Below are 17,538 nucleotides of genomic sequence, written 5' to 3'. Positions count from 1 at the left end.
GTTCTTGTTATCTTGAGGTTTGGATGCGAGTCGGGGCTTGGCGATCTGTGGCAATTCCTTCTTCTTTACATTTTTGTTGGATTTTGCTGTCTTTTTGCTCCTATTGCAAATTTAAGCTCTTTTAACCCTGAAAATATAAAAGGAACGAAAACACGAGCTTTTCCAACATTAGTACTAAAAAGGGTTGCTTTTACGCCGTATTTGACATAATTTATATATTGTATTTTGATCACATCAAATACCCCCACACTTGAATCTTTGCTTGTCCTCAAGCAAAACTCTATTACCTGGCTTACACACCTAAACAGAATAGGTAGAAGAGAAGGTTTTTGGGTCTTATCCTTAGAGTGTCGGGTATCCAAGTTTTAAATATATTTTGTTTTTATTTTATTTACAAACCTATTCGTCGTGATTTATTTAAAACTTAATTTACGAAAAATTATTTACTTTAGGCATAATATGCCTTTATAAAATTCCATTTAGTTATATACAATTTTACACACCTCACAAGTATTCACTCAACACTCGGCCAATATTAAGTGAAACGCTCGCGCCCGAGTTGAAACTTACTCCTACCATAGGCTTGACAATCGATCAAACCTCCTCCTTTTGACGTTAAATCCTTATAAATATCAAGAGGACTTTGAAGGGTAGGTGGCGGTTCGGGTTTGGTATGTTTTAATCAAGAAAAGGGGTAAAAACTTAAACTATCGGTTTTTCTATTGCTTTTTGGCTTAGCAAAAAATCCTTTGGCAAATTTTTCAAATTTCTCATATTTGTTTTGGTGCCAAAGTTGAAACTGAGCCGAAATGGTAACTTCATAACCGATAAGTTTACAAAAATAAAAGATGAAAAATGAAAAGGGTAATTTCTGTAGGTTTGAAATGAAAAAGGTTTTTAAGCCTCAAAGGGTTTAACTAGGGGTCTTTTTGTAAAAAGCAAAGAAAATAAAGGTTTTGTTTGAAAAATGGGTTTGTCCTAATGCCTCTATCATTTACTTACTTGTATTTTTGTCGGTAAGGATTTGGAACGTATCGGGTTGTCAAGTTCTAGATTCGTAAGAACCAAACGGGCTATTCACACAAGAAAAACGAAAATTGAGCAATTAGTAAAGATGTATATTTTATGCTCGGTGATGACTCAAAACTCACTTTTGTGGGAAAAGGGTCATAGTGTAAAAACGTATATATAATTAAATTTTACAAAGATTTATCATCCCCGTTTTCGTAATTTTTCGAAATTGGTTCTTTTTAACATGACGCTATCGGTTGTAAATTTGTAAAAACATAATTTTTAGAACTTGTTTACCCAACTAAACATAAGATAAGTGAAAAAAATGAAAATAAAATTTTTGAAAAAGTTTGGGGTGTTTAGCAGTTCCAAGGTTGTGTAAGGCTTGTATTAGGCACAAACTATTCAAGGGTTTTTATTATTAATTGTTGGTGCAGTTGTCTGTCGACTACATCTTCGTTCGAGTCTTAGGTTAGGATTATTTGTACAGTGCACGAAAATCAAGAAAACATGTTTTAGTGTTGATTTCGCTTATAATGACACCTGGTCATACGAGCGAAATCATCAACAACTTGATTTCGCTTATAGGGTCAATTAGTGTGATTTCGCTTTTATGTACAATGTCTGATTTCGCTCTTGTGGACTCTGTGTCTATGAGCGAAATCCAAAGCCTATAAATAGACATTTATGAGCGAAATCTAGTAGTTAGTTCGGTCAAGGTCTTGTATGTGACGGCGAAGCCCTACCGAATCGTCTCTGTGGTTGTAAACTATTATCAGATATATAATAGAGACAGTTAATAGTGAAATCAAGCTAAACAAAGACTGAATCAATGATTTCCGCCTCTGATTCAGTCTGAACACTCTTCTGATCGACTCGTTAGGTCGTCTCGCGTTCCTACAAGTGGTATCAGAGCTCAGGAGGAAGAGTTCTTACCGTTTAGCTTGTTTTCGCTGGGAAATTCTAATTTCTACTCCTTCTTTCTTCACCAGAACGTGATTTACCAGACAAAACCTGCTCAAAATTTCACAGATCATAGATAATTTGACTTAGACAAATCCCTGAAAGTTTGAGAACTAAATTCAAAGTAAAAATGGACAAAATTGACCTCGAACTTGATTTCGCTCATAAGGACACTTTCTGATTTCGCTTGTATCAACCTGATTTCGCTCTTGGTGTCCTGATTTCGCTCAAGTTACAGGTTAATTTCGCTTTTGTGACACACTTGATAGAGATTTCGCTCCAAGGTACATTGGGATTTCGCTCCTATGTGACATAAGCAGTGATTTCGCTCAAAGTCTTGATCTGATTTCGCTTTTGTGAACCTTTATCCTGATTTCGCTCAAGTGGTCACCATTTAATTTTGCTCAAAGGACAATAGTTGTTTTTGTGAGAAAATTTATCTGGAAAGTTTAAAAGATGACAATGGTCTTTGATGAAAAAGAAAACAAGGATCTTGAAAGGTTAAATGATTGGTATCGAGGATATTTGAGTAGTTATTATCAAGGTTTTCCCAAAAAGGTTTGGAATACCCGGTTCGAATGTTTTCTGTGTATGAAAGATGAAAAATTGGGTGATTTGGAGAAGCGTTTTGATCGTTTGATTGACTATTTGAAAAATAATCAAATAGTAATATCAGAAGCTGAAATGGTATCAAAGTTTGCTAATGGATTACCTGCTGAATGGGATGATTTTTTGAAAAATCTGAGAGAAACATCAAGTTTTTCAAAATTATCTTTGATTCAATTTATCAGTGAACTTAAAAATCACAATTATGTTTATAAAGAGAAGAGAGATTTGATGGATAAAGTAAAAATGAATTTAGATGATTTAAATTTAGGCGTGATAAATGAAATAAACAAAAGAATCAATGTTTGTAGGGCAGCAAAAAGAAATTTGAAATATGATATGAAGAGGGGTTGTTATATTGATGATAATGGAAATCCTCTTAATTTCGTTACAATCTTTGGTGCAGGAACATATAAGATAGAGAAAGAGCAAGCTCCAAAGAATGAAGAATCTGTGAAGAATGAATCTTCAAATTCTGAATCAGTGTGCTCCAAATGTGACAACTTTAAGACTGACAATAACAAACTCTTGAAGGATGCGGAAAGTTTGAAATCAGAAGTCGAGAAGTTAAAATATGAGAAGCAAACTGATGTAAAACAAATTTTGGATTTACAGGGAAATTATGTGAAGTTGAAATCTGAGAATGTTAAACTATTAAATGACTTAAACAGTTTAACATCAGAAAACAAAATTTTGAAAGAAAAAGAAAAAGACTTTGAAAGCAAAAGGAAATCTTCAGAAAATGAAAATTTCTGGATAAAACTGGAAAATAATAATCTGAAAGCAAATGAAACAAAATTTCAAGAACAGTTAAAAGTTTTGGAAAATGAAAACTCTGTTATTGAAAACATTAAGATTGAAAATGAAAAATCAATCAAGTCTCGTCTTGAAAGAATATCTCAGCTTGAAAATGAAGTTGAGAATTCAAGTAACAAGATTGATGAACTTGAAAAGAAATTGAAAGGTTTTATGACTTCATCAGATAGTTTGAATTTTCCCTGTCCAAAACCGATCAATTCAGTTCCAATAAGTGACGATGTCACAAATTTTGACAAAGTCAAAATTGAAGATTGTGATGAGAAATCTGATGATGAAAACGGAAAAATTGAAAAACAAAATTTTTTTTTGAAATTAAAAGAAAAGTTTCAGAAAACTGTTTTACAATCAACTGAAACTGGTGAATGGTCAACACAGAAACTTGTTAAGAAGATTGTAGAACAAAAACAAAAGGGTAAAAATTTGAAAAATGTTCAAAAAGAGAATAACAGCTCATCAGATCGATCATCCAATCAAATTAAAAAATTACAAAAAGTAAAAAATGAAAACTCAAAAAGTGTTGGCAATAAGTGGTGCAGGTTGGACCACAGTGCTCAAAAGCCAAATCCAGCACACATGAGAAAGGAATATCACCAAGCCAAACAGTGCTTTGATCTGAATGTTTGGACTGAAAATGGTGATTGGTACGATAACAGAGTGTGTTATCAATGCGGTTATCAAGGACACATTGCTGTTAACTGCCATGGTTGGAGCTATGAGACGAGAAGATGTTATAATTGTCAAATCAAAGGTCACATTGCCAGAGATTGCCCAAGGAGATCAAATGAAAGATTGAGGGCTTATTCTCAAAAATTGGCAAAGATTCCAGTCAACGTCAAGCCCAAAGAACAAAAGGTTCAAGAACCTAAAGTTCAGGAAACTAAAGTGAAGCTTTCTCAAGGGCAAAAAGACAGACTGAGAAAGAAGAGGAAGAAGGCGAGAGAGTATCTGGAGAAGATATTGTCCTCGGGTTCATCAGTTGAATCAAATAAGAGTTCTGATGAATCGACTGCTTCGATTGCAAAGTCAAGCAAGGCGAATTCATCAGATACAAATCTGAGGATGAAAGAAGAAAAGAAGAAAAAGAAAATGGTCGGCGATGAATCTGACGTGTCAAAGTCAGACAAGCCACCTTCAGGCAATGAATCTGACAGGTTAAAGTCAGACAAGCCACGTGCAGGCAATGATTCTGGTTCGTCAAAGACAGAGGAGCCTGGTGTTGAGGTAAAAAAGGAGAATTCGGGTTTAACAATGGATGATGCAAATTTTCCACCATTGTTGAACAAGAATTCAAAATCACCCAAGGATCGTCAGGCTTGGGTGAATCTATTCAAATAGAAAAGCCTGACTTGCCGGAGTTCCCAGGTTGGTAAGCGTGGAACATGAATCGGCACATTTCTTGAGAAATTTCACTCTGGTGATTTTTCGCCTTACATGTGGTAAATCAGGGACATTAAGTTGTACTTGATTTTCTACAAGTGATGTTTGAGACTTAAAACTGAAATTGTAAAATCTGTCATGTGTGTGTAGAAAACAATGTGAAGAAGTGACCCCGAACCTACAAATGATTGGTAAACAAACTAGTTTTTCCGGAAAAACCATTTTGATTAAAACAAACTTAAGTGTTTTGAAATCATAATGGGAAAATAGTTTATTGTGAGGGGGAGTTCTGATTGTTTACGCCAGGTGGATGGAGAATTGAAGTGATTCTCATCAAGTTGTCAAGTTTGTACAGTTTGTTTCAAATTTTCCCAGAAAATCAAAATTGAAACATATTTTGATTTTACGGGGAGAAAATTTTTTTAAAAATTAGAAAATTTGAAAATGTCAAAAACACTCTGAAAAATTTTAAAAATGAGTTTTGCTGAAACAAGAGAAAATGATAGAAAATCAGTGGACTATCACAGCATGCTAAAGAAATGAAAAGTCTAAAAGTGATAAACGGTCTCACTAATGATGTGACGATAGGCTCAACTAGACTAGTATATTTGCAATAACGATACAAACATAAAGAAAAAGCCTAGTTCTAGTGGAAAACATGATCAAAAGCATAGTACTTAGTTTTGTCCTTCTTGATTGTGTGCCTGCTCAGTAATCGCTGAATGCCAAAACCATAAAAACTGGTTAAGTGTGTGAACTTTCACAACTTCACTAAAAATGACACTGTGATTGTGCATTTCATTTTACAAAGATTTAAACTTCTTTTATTTCTTTATTTTGTTTAAGCATTGGACATCCTCTGCGTATACGTGAGTATCGACCTGGATGTTATTGCCTAAACGTTCTGCTTTATTTTCTTTGGTGTTTCGTTTAAGCTTTGGACCACCTCTGCGTATATGGGAGTATCGACCTGGTGGTTAAACTAAACAACTTCAACTTGTTTTATTTTTCTTATTTTGTTTAAACATTGGACTTTCTCTACGTATACGGAAGTATCGACCTGATTGTTAATGTTTAAACATTCTGCGTTGTTTTCACACAAATCACAGTTGATCAAAGTTTAAAGGCATTACTTGAGTCAGTGTATTACCTGATGAGGGGATATTCTGAGATCGTGGGGTCCATTAGAATTGTGTGCAAAATTAATACACTTTAACGTATCGGTAAGCATGTCGAAATTTTTTAGATTGAGTTTAAGTGGACAACAATATCGTCAATCTATGTGAATCGTTTAGAACTTAAAATGATTAAAAGCTTAACGGTGCTTGTCATGTGTCTAAAAACTGATATGATTCTCTTTCGCAAACTCACAAAAATAATGTTTGTACATATTTCATTTCTGCATTTAATTTATGTTATTGCATTTATGTTTCATATTTTGAAAAATTTAAAAAGATTTTCGACAACTGATGTTGGAAAACTGATATTCAAAATCTCAAAGGCTAAACATGATGAACAGTTGGGTTGGATAATTGGTTTGAAATGGTTAAAGATGATTCATTAAGTTAAATCTGATTTTGGAATGGTTCAAAGATTGATAAATTTTAAATGAAAAAGGTTCTCAAATGTTTAGTTGATTCATTAAATTGAATCACAATATTGTTTGTTATAATTGTGTGTTTGAGTTGTGTAGGTTTCTGATCATGTTGCTTCGGAAGGCCAGGATGCAATTCAGAACCTGAGAAGAGCTTAAACTGAAAAAGCCAGGATTTGATTTCAAAGGTGATAACAAATTCCAGACAGCGATCCTAGCTCGATGAAAGGGGGAGTCTGACGAAAGCTAGAACAAGGGAAAGATCCGAGTACATGATTCCAGGATGAGTTTCTGAAGAAGAGCGATCAAGATTGAAGAATTGTCATGTTGAAGACTCTCACTGAAGATTCCGTCAACATTCAAGGGGGAGTCTGTTGGTGCAGTTGTCTGTCGACTACATCTTCGTTCGAGTCTTAGGTTAGGATTATTTGTACAGTGCACGAAAATCAAGAAAACATGTTTTAGTGTTGATTTCGCTTATAATGACACCTGGTCATATGAGCGAAATCATCAACAACTTGATTTCGCTTATAGGGTCGGTCAATTAGTGTGATTTCGCTTTTATGTACAATGTCTGATTTCGCTCTTGTGGACTCTGTGTCTATGAGCGAAATCTAAAGCCTATAAATAGGCATTTATGAGCGAAATCTAGTAGTTAGTTCGGTCAAGGTCTTGTATGTGACGGCGAAGCCCTGCTGAATCGTCTCTGTGGTTGTAAACTATTACCAGATATATAATAGAGACAGTTAATAGTGAAATCATGCTAACAAAGACTGAATCAATGAATTCCGCCTCTGATTCAATCTGAACACTCTTCTGATCGACTCGTTAGGTCGTCTCGCGATCCTACATTAACCTCCCCCAGTCATAAATTACACATTGTCCTAATTGTGCTCCAAAAAGGATTTATTTTGGAAAAATGTGTAAAAATTATGTAAATAACAAAAAAAAATTGGTTAGTAGCACTTACAGCACGACCCCGTGCTATGGGGACACGGCCCCGTGTCCAAAGTGCTAGTAACAATTGAATTCAGAAGATTTACAGTGGAGTGGCCACGGGGGCGTGCTGGGTGAGCATGACCCGTGCCACCTTCTGGACAGTGGATTTGTTATTGCAGTAAGATGGGCATGGGGCGTGCTAAGTGAGCACGGCCCGTGCTGCAACCATTGTTTTGCAGAAAATGAGTCAGGAGCCTTCTGTTTTACATGCATGCGTTCCATTTCGTCATCCATTTTGTGTTTTCATTTTCTCTAACACATTTATTTGAAGTACCATCATCCAAACATCCATTCTTTTCATTAAAAATACACATTACATAAAAAAGAAAAACTACAAACCTACATTAACTAAAGATAGATAGATAAAATCTTGGAAATACCTTTCCGAGATCAATTATTAACAACCTAAAAGCTACATTCCTAGATTTGTGGATGTTGAAAAATGGAGGAATAGTAGCTTTTATTGGAAATACCCAAGCTAGAGGCCGTTGAGCATTTCTTCAATCCCCCTTGGTAGGAAGATAAAGGGCTCTTCTTCCGCTTGGGCTTGAGCGGGTGCGAGGTTGATCAGAACCTCAAAAGTGGCGTCAATAGGAGGAGGTTTCAGAATCTCAACATCCCAACCCGTAGGTTGTATGATCTCGTTGGCTAGGTTCCCATCTTCTTATGGGAAGATCGACTCCATGGGAGGTAATACAAAGATATTCAACCTTTGATGCAAAAGATTCATCTCTCTGAAGCAATCCTCCAGCCCCATGGTGAGGTAGTTCACTCGGTGAATTAGAACCTCCTCTACCAATGTCATTTCATCAAGGCTTTCCCTTAAGGCACTCACGTATCGTACGGGAGTGGCCTCAATAGAGAGCCTTCTTCCCCTCCTTTGGCTTCTGGAGCTCGTCGACGATGTTCCACTCTATTGGCTCACCATCTTGAGAGAAAATGACCAACCGTTAGAAAGAAATGAAAGATTAGAACGTTCAGCACAGCCCCGTGCTGCTCCATCTGCTCTAGATTTTTAGCTCTAAAAATTTTATTTTAAGCTAGTTTTGACTAAGTTTTGATTTTCTGAATGTAAATAACTTAAAATAATGTTTTATTAACTTGAATTTGCAAAACTTTGAGCTAAAAATCAAGAGTATGAACCTCCTATTGAAGCTTTTAAAGCTTGAAGCTTCAAGCTTTAATGGAGTTAATGGATGATGAAGAAGAGGAAATGTTCAAAAGAGGAAAAGACAAGAAGGTTGAATGAGAACTTTTTAAGAACATACCTCTTCAGGCATGTGTGAAGAATCTCCGAGATCTTGCCTTTTGAGAATGGTTCCAAACATTCTCCCAAAGGCTAACTTTATAGACAGTGACAGCACGCGAGCACGGCCCGTGCCTAGGCAGCACGGACCCTTGTTGGATTCATCTGTTAAAGAATGTTGTCCGTTAGTTGAACAAGGCCTACGTCACCGTGGACATGGCCCCGTGCCAAAAAACTACAAGGGGCACAGCCCCGTGTTAATTCGACACGCCCTATGTTTCTGAAAGAAAGTGGGCACGGCCCCGTGTAAGAGTTTTTATTTATTTCATTACTTAATTGATTTTAAGGAATTCTCCGATGTCTGGTGGATCCTTACTGGTTGGAACAACACCGTACTGTCGGATATACCGCAGACTTAGGCGAGGGATACCAAAACGCAAGAGGTTGTCGGAAAGGTAGGGGAGTTCTTTAAAAATGGAAAAATGGGTTTTTTCCTTATTTACCTTTTTCGAGCTCTTGTTAAAGAAGGTGTGAATCAATTCGCTCCTATCCATGTTGTTGGTGTGAGAGTCACACTCGGTAACGGGGACCGTCATGGATACAGGGACGACTATCGCTATCGTCTTCGCGGTCATCTTTGGTAGAGGGTTGGTTGACCTCGGTGTCGTTTTTTATACCTAATTTTTCCTCCATTGATTCTCCTTTTGATGGAATCTTTGACGAATTTTGTGCCTTCAAGTAAGATTCTATCACTTGGATACTTTGGATGATCCTCTTTTCTATTTCACCTATGGGTTCTAGGTCGGCTAGAAAAGAGGATTGAGGAGGTTCAGGCGAGGGGGTTTCTTTGTTACTTCCACCCCCGCTTGTTTTGGGGTGTTCGTTACAGGAAAACGGAGTGGAGTTTAGAACGCCACATTCTGCTTCTTCAAGATCCTCCCCACAAAAATCCCACCATAACCCGTAGGAGTGGCGGAGATAGAAGTAGTCAAAGAAATCCATTTTGTTTTTTTAAACTGTCGGGATCAGGCGGCCACCATTTTCCTACAAACAGTTAGTTTGGCACGGCCCCGTGTTGGGACAACACGGCTCCGTGCTGCAATCTGTATCTGGGAGAAAATAGTTTTAAGATACTGACGGCCCCGTGTTGGAGCAGCACGACCTCGTGTCAAGTCTACAGAAAGATGAAAAATAAAAGAAAAAGAAGGAAAACCTAAAAGGAAAAGAAAGCAAAAAAAAAGATTATGCCGTTAATTTTATGATTTCCTGAAATTCTTGTGTCCCCGGCAACGGCGCCAAAAACTTGAGGTGCGTGCGGGTGTATATATTTTTTTTAGTTATTTCTTTTAGCTCTTTTTACTCGCCGATTTCCAGTTTTAATTTTATAAAACACGATATTCTACTATCACTCTGCACACACACGCTTAGGGCAAGTATACCCATCGCGAACGTAGTATAGTGATGGCAAGATACCGAGGTCGTCTAAGGACACAAGAGCTTTTAGTACCGGCTTATCGTCAATGTCTAATCGAACCAACTTTTGATAAAAGATTTTTAAACTAAAAAAAAGTTAAAAAAAATAAAAATAAAATGATAGACAAGAAAGAATCACTTGGATCTAACTTATCTTTCATGTACGCTTTTGATGATTTCCGCACTTTGGGCATTTTAAGAGATTATCTTAGTTATAGTAGTAGGCCCCTCTTCCAAGGCGACGTTACCCTCAACCTTGTGGTTTAAGTCAGCAAGGATACAATCTCAAGAGGTTGGATTATTGAAAGATAATTAAGTAAGTTATTAATGCAAAATGTGGTGGACCCCCCTTCTGAGGCGGCGATCACCCTCAGTTCTCACGAGGTTGGTTTAATGTTTTAATAAAAGTTTAAGAATAAGGGATTCAAGCTTTTTTCACCTCTCCCGTGGTGGGTAATGCCCGCTCCAACTCGTGAGGTGTTACTGGGCTTGAACCAGATTCTCGCAGGATCTATACACTGAACGAGACATAGAATTAGCCAAACCACCCTTCTAACCCCCCTTCCAGGCAATTAACATGCTTTATATAGACCGTAAAGACATGAATATGTTGAATCAACGAACATATGAAGAATGATTGAGTAAATTCGCCTTCAACATAAAAAAAACTATTTATTAACGTCATTAATACATACCGAAATAAAAAGGAGCCAAAGAATGGAAATCATAAAAGAAATACATAAAAGAAAAGTCTTCACCAAGTGAGGTAAGAATTTAGCCAAGCATGGCCTTTGTTTGACAAAAATTCTTACGATCAATCTTGGATCTCGAGACTACACACACACTCTAAAGATGAAAAATGGATGATGGTGGTGGATGATGGTGTTGTAGTGGTGGTGGAGTGGTGACAAGTAGAGAGAAGTGGTTTGCCAAGGGATGAGTTGAAGTAGAACCAAGCACTCTTATTTATAGCTGTAAACAGAAGGCTCAGCACGGCCTGTGCCCGCCTGGCATGGTCTCGTACCCATCTCTCTCTCTCATCCTCATTAATTGCTTGTCAGATATTGTACTAACACGGCCCCGTGTGTCAACGGCACGACCTCTGGCCAAAGTACTTGCTGCACTATCACAGATTGTGTAAATCTTTGAGTTGACCACGCCCCAAGTTGGCTTGGCACGGCCCCGTGTTGGCTGCCATTTTTGTATTTTGCAGTTGTCTATTTCTCCTGCCCAGTATCCATTCATGGACACGGCCCATGTCAGGTGGACATAGCCTGTGTTAGCCTTCTGTTCTTGTTATTTTCAGGTTTGGATGCGAGTCAGGGCTTGGCGATCTGCGGCAATTCCTTCTTCTTTACATTTATGTTGGATTTTGCTCTCTTTTTGCTCCTTTTGCAAATCTAAGCTCTTTTATCCCTGAAAATATAAAAGGAATGAAAATACGAGCTTTTTTCCATCATTAGTACTAAAAAGGGTTGCTTTTATTCCGTATTTGACATAATTTATATGTTGTATTTTGATCACATCACACACCAAGGCACTAACTCATGCAATTCATATTTAAAACACATAATTCACTTTAATCATGTAAACCGTCCGTTTGTAATTATTTGTATTAGTCACAAACGTTCGAGAGTTATCACATGTGTGTTCCGGTAATTCCCCGAATTACCAACGTAGACTCACTTAACTAACTCTAGTTAAATGCAGTGCTATGAATGTATGATTAAATTAACTGTGGTTAGGTTTAGGTAATAACCTGAAGTTGTAGGTTGTCACACCCTAAGAGTTAAAGGCAAATACTCAATGGCTTACCATTGCGCCAACCCCTTGAAGGTTTTAGTCATTAAAAGTTTTGAATAACAAAAAAAAAGATATAAAAAATATATTTAATATGATTTAACAAAGTTGTTTATAAATGATAAAAGATGGACATTAAAATCTAAAACACCTTAGTTTTTTTCTTATATGAACTCGTATATTTGTTTTCACACCTGTCAACCAAAACCAACGTAGGCGTTTGTTGTATAGTAATGCTATTTGAATAATATGATATACACAGCCTGTCACTTTAGCATCTCATTCTTCCCGCACCCACCAACCCTACTCCTTATAAGTACAATCAGATCATTAGGATGATCCAACTCAACCATCTTCTTCTACTGTGTGCAAGAATAAAGCGGTGCATACAATTGCTTTATCGTCCCACGCACCTAGAAAAGCACTTCTGTTTCTAGATAAGGTACATAAGTGATTATCTGAGCACATATTTGTTTATGTATATCTTCTTAATATGTTTAGAAAAATCTGTTGATCAATGTGGCGCAAGTTCGCTATTTAATTTCTTACCTAATTAAAAGTTTGCTACTTTTGAAAATTGATGTGTTTCTAGAGATCTGATTGTTCTGCAAATTTATCCCCTTTTTTTGTGTATATGTGTTTGATTAAGCTTTTAGCTGTTCTGAATAATCGAGAATTGAATCCATGTTTAAGGCTATAACATTGTCTAAATAATTATATTTAGGAAGGAAGTAAGCACATGTTGCAATTGTGGAATTCTAAGGACGTATCAATTATTATGCCAAAGGTACACATTTTTGTGCCTCATATATAAGTTTTATCAATGTAATTACTAAATGAATATAATATATATATATATATATGGGTAGGATCAGTAGTGAACAACCTCCTCAAGTGTAAACACTAGTGAACTAATACTAGCTCTTGATTATTAATACACAAGTGTATTTTACGATTTGATGATGTAAATCAATGGCTAGAATTTGTTCACTCAGTTCACAAATAATCAATAATGTTAAAATAAAAAGAAGAAAGGGCATATTAGTAAAATATTATTTCATTTATAACTCATATCATAATTTTTTCTCTTTTTAATTAATTAGTCAACTAATCATTAATTATCCTACATATAATCTACCAAACCTACACATATCAAAATTTTCCTACATATACCCTCCACATTATATAATTTTATTCTACACAGTCAAAACTTATCCTACACACCTCGAAATATATCCTACACAACTCGTAATTTATCCTACAAAACTAGTAATTTATTTACACTTTAAATTAAGTTGTTTTTTTTTAATTTGGAAAAAAGTATATATTTTAAAAAGGAGTTACAATTTAATTTAGTTAGTTATTAAAGGGGAAGAATACAAATTAATGATTGATGTAAGTTTACCTATATACCCTTATATTAGAATTAAATGCAAATATTAAATGAAGTAAAATGAAGCATTCTTATTGGTTTAAACTTCTTTGTTCTTCTTACAAAAAAATTCTTCTCATTTGAATATCCACTATATATATATATATATATATATATATATATATATATATATATATATATATATATATATATATATATATATATATGTGTGTGTGTGTGTGTGTGTGTATACACATGGAAAGAATTCGTTAGGAACCCCTCTTTATTGCGAGAACCACAAGAAACAATGTGAACACAAACAAAAATACTTAAAAAACAAAAAAAAAATTATTTTTCGTTAAAAACCGCGTCTTTTTATTTATAAAATTTTTATTTTTCATTTAGTTGTCGGTTTTTGCTTTAGGGTTTAGTTTTTGGCATTTAGCTTGGGTAGGGTAGGTGGGAGGTTTAGGTTTTTTTTTTGGTTTTGGGCACGGCGGGAGGGGTGTTTAGGTTTATTAGGTTTTTGTGGGTGGGGTGGGGGGGGTTAATTTTTTGGGGGGTGGGTGGTTTAGGTTTTACTTTTATTATTATTATTTTTGGGGGGGGGGGGTGGGGTGGGGTTAGGTTTTTGGGGGGATTTTTGGTGAGGTTTAGTTTTTGTTTTTGTTGTGTTTACATTGGTTTCTCATGGTTCTTCTAGCAATAAAGGTGGTTCTTGAATGAACCTTATTCTCTCTCTCTCTCTCTCTCTCTATATATATATATATATATATATATATATATATAGACAGACATATATGTAAAAACGTGAATAAATTAAACTTTATTGTCAGAAAAAAACGTAGGCATTTATGTAAAAACATATCCATTTTGGTATTTATTTAAATGACTTAAGAGACTAGTTTTTATTTATTTATTTATTTATTTTTTTTTTCATTGACATTTATTGTTTGGATCTTAGTAATAAAGTTAAAAACAGAACATTGTATTTTCTACCAGCATAATAATAATAATGGTTATTTGTTTGTGTTTTGTTATTCTTACCGGTACTATTTTTTGTGTTCTTTGTGTTTAAACTACTTAAATTACATAAAGTAACATTGTTTTCTTTAGTGAAATTAAATAAATAGATTTAAACAAACTGTTACAAATCATTTGATTATTGTGGTTAGGATATTTGTGGGATTTATGTTATTATTGTAGTAGGACTAAAATATTTTAGTTAGGAACCGGATTATTGTGGTTTGCGACTAGATATTGCGGTTGCGAGTATTGTAGCTTGGCTCTTGGGACTTAATTGTTGTGTTTTATTATTGTTTTCTTTAATAATTGTCCATGGATCTTCTTTACTCATATTGTGATGGTGAAAAGAATCCATGGTTGGAATTGGTGATCTCAGAAATAAGATTGTGTATATGGTAAAATCTCGTTCTTATTTATTTACTTATCCATTCGTTGGAGCTTCTCGCAATTGTATTATTTTGGTATTGTTTTTTTATTGGTTTTATAATATATGTTTTTTATTATCTCATTATCACGTAATCTTCTTTTAATACAAATAGTTGTAAATGTCAAAAATAAATACCCCTTTTGTAGCTACATTACTCTTTGCACTTGAAGTTTTTTAAATTCTACTATGAAAGAGTTGAGTATAATACACAAGTAAAAAAAAGTGTGCATTGCAAAGAAAAAGCTGAGTAGTTTCAACGCAAAACACAAAAAGAATCCAGTTGAAGTTGTTACTATGCTTAAGGATGTAAGAAGGATTCTTAAACATCACCCATTAATTAAACCTGAATGTCTAGAATTATATTTGTTTTTCACAAAAATAAGAACACACAATATTCAACCAATTTGAATCGATAAGTGTGCACAGTACATTCTTGATTTGTAATTGATTCACACGAACAAGTTTGATTGCAAATATAGGGTTTAAGAGTTCTATAGAGAGAGTTCTGGAAGTTAAATTTCAGGGATTATAATGCATATTCAAAAGTTGGGTTTAACTCCATGTTCCAGCTATATATAAGATGCCTAACTGCATGGAGAAATATATTCAACAACCATTACCTGAAATTTAGTGCTGCTCTAACCAGTAAATTTCCAACAAGGTTTTTTTTTTTTTTTTCCTTTTTGTTGTGTAGTTGTTTATCGAATGCATTGTTTACTAAAGTCCCAAATCTGTGCATTTCAGATATTATTCAATGTACATCTATGTCTAAATTTTATTTTGATGTTCCGCAAAATTAATCTCTTTTTTTGGGATCCATGTGTTTGATTTGTGCTTTGAGGATATTGCGTTTTGAACCCTGCAGATCATTTTTTTTTTCAAACACCTTAGTTTTTTTCTTTTATGAACTTGTATATTTGTTTCACGCCTATCAACCAAAACCAACTTAAAGGCGTGTGTTATATAGTAATGCTATTTGAATAATATGATATACACAGCCTGTCACTTTAGCATCTCATTCTTCATGCACCCACCAACCCTACTCCTTATAAGTACAATCAGATCATTAGGATGATCCAACTCATCCATCTTCTTCTACAGTGTGCAAGAATAAAGCGGTGCATACAATTGCTTTATCATCCTACGCACCTAGAAAAGCACTTCTGCTTCTAGACAAGGTACATAAGTGATTATATGAGCACATATTTGTTTGTGTATATCTTTTTTAATATGTTTAGAAAAATCTGTTGATCAATGTGGCGCATTGTTTACTAAAGTCCCAAATTTGTGCATTTTTCAGATTTAAAAAAAATAGTAATTCAATGTACATCTATGTATAAATTTTATTTTGATGTTCATCAAAATTAATCTCTTTTTTTGGGATCCATGTGTTTGATTTATGCTTTGAGGATTTTGCGTTTTGAACCCTTCTCATAATTTTTTTATTTCAAAACTCGTTTTATCTATTAATCGCAGGATACGTCATCTTCCACCACCCCGCAATGTCGTCACCCTCGAAGAACAAATCAAAATCATCAATATGCCCTGTGTGCAAAAGAGATCTGTGCCATGAAAAGGCACTTAACGGCCACATAAGGTGGCATACACAGCAGGAACGTGAAGCAGCAGGCATAGGAAATGCTAAAGCTGTTGCTTCTGCTAGCGTTGTCATTCGGGATGCGAATGTGCGAAGGCCGGAAACATCTAAACCTGTTAAGCTCCCTGATCTTAACAAATCTCCCCCAAGGGAGGAGGACAAGGATGCTGCTTGATTTTCTTGTGTGCTTGACCATTTTCAGTCTTTAGACAAAGCTTTGACTTTCTGTCCATATTTTTTTTTTTTTTTTTGAAAAGTTGCCCATAAAATTATTTATGTTGTAGTGCCGCTGATGAATTGTCTTCTTATATGTCAAATTAAAATTTGTTTTCTTATATGTCCAATTAAAGTTAAGAGTTTCATTTTATAAGTATTGATAATTAGTATAATCTCGTCTGCAAAAATTCATTAAAATAATAAAGGAGAATTCTTGAACTACAACACAACCTTGTTCAACATCATCTACATATGTTAGTGATTGTCTATAGAGAGCGGGACATAAGAAATAGAAAAAAAAAGAAAAAGAAAAGAATGAAGAGTTGAAGCAGGATTTTAAAATAATATTTGTTAACAAAGTAGTGTAAAAATTTGTATATAATAAAAAATCACATTTGTATAAAAAGGTAATTACAATAAAGAGAAATCTTTGTAAAAGATCTAATATAATAAACTAGTGCCGGACACCGGTGTAAAGTGTTAGGTTTTATGTAAAGGTGCTTTTGAAAGCGTTTTAAAAGATGTGTTAAATTACTTAATTGGCATCGTTTTTGATCCATTAAATAAAAATGGTTAATAGCAAATTTGGAGTCAAGTATTATCTATAGAGGTATTTAAGTGTTTTTAGTTCTCGTTATGTACCGAATCACTTTAGTTAAATTTTTTCACCACTCTAATAAATGTTTTTTTAATAATAACATGTAATTTTACTTTGTTCGGTCTGTCCTAAAGTGACATACGCCCACGCCTGTAACTAAAGACTCAATCATGGATTTTTTAAAAAGCTATGTACAGAGATACTATGTTTTTTAAGGATATGTATAATCACTCAATAAAATATCATATTACATTAGATTACAGCGTATAGTACCGTATGGTCTTATATTATTATTATTATTATTATTATTATTATTATTATTATTATTATTATTATTATTATTATTATTAATATTATTACTGTTATATTATCACATTTAATTATAATATATCATGTCATATTATGTTACATTAG

The 17,538-nt window shown here is 34.6% G+C and overlaps 1 long non-coding RNA gene across 1 annotated transcript; it reads left to right on the top strand.

The window, feature by feature from the left end:
• Positions 1-15,672: 15,672 nt before the first annotated feature.
• LOC110887217 lies at positions 15,673-16,643 on the top strand. The gene is made up of 2 exons (XR_002563155.2): positions 15,673-15,891; positions 16,190-16,643. It is a non-coding gene; the product is annotated as an uncharacterized LOC110887217 (long non-coding RNA).
• The last annotated feature ends 895 nt before the right edge of the window (positions 16,644-17,538 follow it).

This window comes from Helianthus annuus, chromosome 11, assembly GCF_002127325.2.
Source record: "Helianthus annuus cultivar XRQ/B chromosome 11, HanXRQr2.0-SUNRISE, whole genome shotgun sequence".
Classification (NCBI taxonomy): Eukaryota; Viridiplantae; Streptophyta; class Magnoliopsida; order Asterales; family Asteraceae; genus Helianthus; species Helianthus annuus.
This window is presented reverse-complemented; position numbering and strand designations above follow the sequence as displayed.